The sequence below is a fragment of the Otolemur garnettii genome, unplaced genomic scaffold, assembly GCF_000181295.1.
Source record: "Otolemur garnettii isolate 467f Iridium unplaced genomic scaffold, OtoGar3 scaffold00006, whole genome shotgun sequence".
Lineage (NCBI taxonomy): Eukaryota > Metazoa > Chordata > Mammalia > Primates > Galagidae > Otolemur > Otolemur garnettii.
The window spans coordinates 8,615,619-8,618,131 of NW_003852401.1; the positions used below are offsets into that span (position 1 = coordinate 8,615,619).

Consider the following 2,513-nt stretch of genomic DNA (forward strand, 5'->3'; position numbering starts at 1 on the left):
TGGAGGTTGCTGTGAGCTGTGACACCACGCCACTCTACCAAAGGTGATAAAGTGAGACTGTCTCTAAAAAAAAGAATTAAAAAACTTAAAAAAAGATTAAAACCCTAATCTTAATCAACTACTGTACTTCAAAAAATTGTCAACAAAGATATTAACGAAGGGAAAAGTGTGGACTGAGTGGCAGAAAACCCTTTACCATTACTGGAAAAAACGAGTTGGAGTAAGCCTATGTGAAAGGTAGATCATGTTCATGAACACAAACTTAAGTTCCCTGACGAGTTACCAGTCCTACACCAAGAAGTTTACCAACTCTTTTAATAGCAATACAAAGAACAGGGCAGAAAATATAAGAGTTTTTTCATGGTTATACTGATCAAAAACAGCTATTATTTTAATGCTCAGAGATAGCGTTTTCGTTTTGCAACTAATTTTTACTCTTACCGTGTAAACACACAAAAATCATACAACACCCTGCATTTTAGATAGCTTAATACACAGCATCACTCCAAATCAAGTAGTTAAAACTTAGCTTCTCAGCACTAACATTCTCCCGTATCCTACTATACCCAGACGGAAAGGTAAGACCTACCCCTAGACCCACTCCTACCCAAAGTGGGTTCTAGGAAAAATGAGCACCAACAGGGTTTGCACACAATTAAACAGGCTCAGTAGGTCAACTTCTCAGGCTACATTGCTTGACAATCTCTCTGCGGCAAGAGTGCAGACAGCTAAAGGTCTGCAGATAGCACTTTCTCTTACAGTTGCACAAATAACTGTTGTAACTGCCCTAAATTTTCCCATATGAAACAAACACATAATGGGAGAAGGGGGTACTATTTGAAAACTGGGACATTCCTTATTTGTTCTGATTAGCACGGGTCTTCAGAAGGAAAAAGGCCTATGGAGGAAAAACAAGGGTGGGGAGAGACATGACAGCATCCTCAAGGCAAAAAGTTCCAGCTCTTTGCGAGAGTCAGCACTAAAGGCTCATTAGTTGGTTTTATTTGTGTTTAGTTACTCTGGAGTTGAAAGGAACCCGCCTTCCTAAAAGTCATACCCCACAAAGAAACCCCGAGGATTGGCCACCGTAAGGTATGGATGGAAATGTCCTCAATTCACCTGCGACACCTGCCTGGGCCTCCTCTTCTCCTGCCCTCAGTCCCCCAACCCCCTTGGTCCCACAACCTCTCCCGAGAGGCCACCACCACCACCCCCGGCCCCAGCTTTCCGTCCGCTCGGTCACCTCCCCCCCCCTCCTTCCCCAGGGAACCCGAGATCCCGCTCCCTCCCCAGCCTACGCCCACCCGGCCGGTCCCTCGGGCCCAGACCCCTTGTGGAAGCACGCAAGTGGTTCTGAAGCGCCCAGGCAGCAGCGGCGCGGGGAGGCCTTCCAAGAGCAACTTCTTCCCCAGCACCTCCCGCAGGCTCCAGGGACTCCCCGCCCCCGGAAACCGCGGAGAAACTAGGCCGGGAAAGCCAGCCCCAGCCACTCTCCGCCTCCTCAGCGACCCCCCGCGGGCCGGCCACCGGGAACTCAGCCCTCCCTGAAGCTACCTGCCCCGCGCCCTCCCCGCCTTGGAGCGCAGGACTCGCGAACGCACAGAGCAGGGTTCCTCTGCGAAAGGCCCAGAGCCGCAGGCTCACCTGCCGCCAACTCCTTCGTCAGCGCCACCCAGACAAAACTCCTTCCTGGGGCGTGCAAGCGCCGGTTCGCTGCCTGGGCGCCCTCGGCCGGGCAGGGCGGGGGACTTGCTCCGGCGGCCGCCGCTACGGCCCAATCTGCGCCTGCGCCGCCTGTCCGCCTGGGTCCCGAGGGGCGCCGCCTGCAGCCAAGGGTAACGGCCGGGAGCTGAAGCCCGCGCCGGCGAATCGGCTCTCCTGGCGGCTGTACGATGCGGGCGGCAGGTCTCCTAGGAGCTTCCCGCAGCACCGCCGTCCCGACAGCTGACCGCCATGTTTCTGTTCCCTTTTTTCCTCCCCCTCCTTCCGCCCCTTTCCACAGAACAGCACTTTCCTTATCCCCTCCCTCTCCCTTTCCTACTGCGGGGGCGAGTGGATCAGGGCGTGGGGGTAGGGGCGGGGCGGCGCCGAAGCCCCGCCCCGAAGAGGGCCTTGGGCCACTGGGCCTGGACTCCCTTCCCTCCACCGCTGCACGACCCCCGCGGGGCTCAAAGGCGGAGCCCGCCCGCCTGCAAGCCTCTGAGCTGAGTTCAGTTGGCGGGTGGAGCCGGAGCTGAGGTGGGAGAAAGCGTTCAGGGTGCTGCTTTGCACCCCTTTCTGCTGGGCTCAGGCTCGTCGCGTGGTGTGGGTGTATTGCCTTGGCCTCAGTCAGGTGGCGACGGCTCCTCGGGGGATTTCGAGAGACCGAAGAAGTGAGGGCGACTGGATGAAGGTCATTGAAGAGTGTGTCACAAGGAACGTGAAGTTCCTTCCCAGGGTGAAAGTTAGAATTCCCACGCGTGACTGAGGGGCCCCGAGGCGGGGGAGAGACCCGTGGGCTGACGCTTTCCGTA

At 55.9% G+C, this 2,513-nt stretch overlaps 1 protein-coding gene across 1 annotated transcript in view; it reads right to left on the reverse strand.

The window, feature by feature from the left end:
* The window catches only part of LOC111722262 (DENN domain-containing protein 4C-like), a 30,020-nt gene extending 28,033 nt beyond the window's left edge, over positions 1–1,987 (reverse strand). The window contains exon 1 of the mRNA XM_023508176.1: positions 1,645–1,987. The gene's annotated coding sequence lies outside the window, so the exon portion shown is untranslated. The remainder of the gene's footprint in view (positions 1–1,644) is intronic.
* Positions 1,988–2,513: the final 526 nt, after the last annotated feature.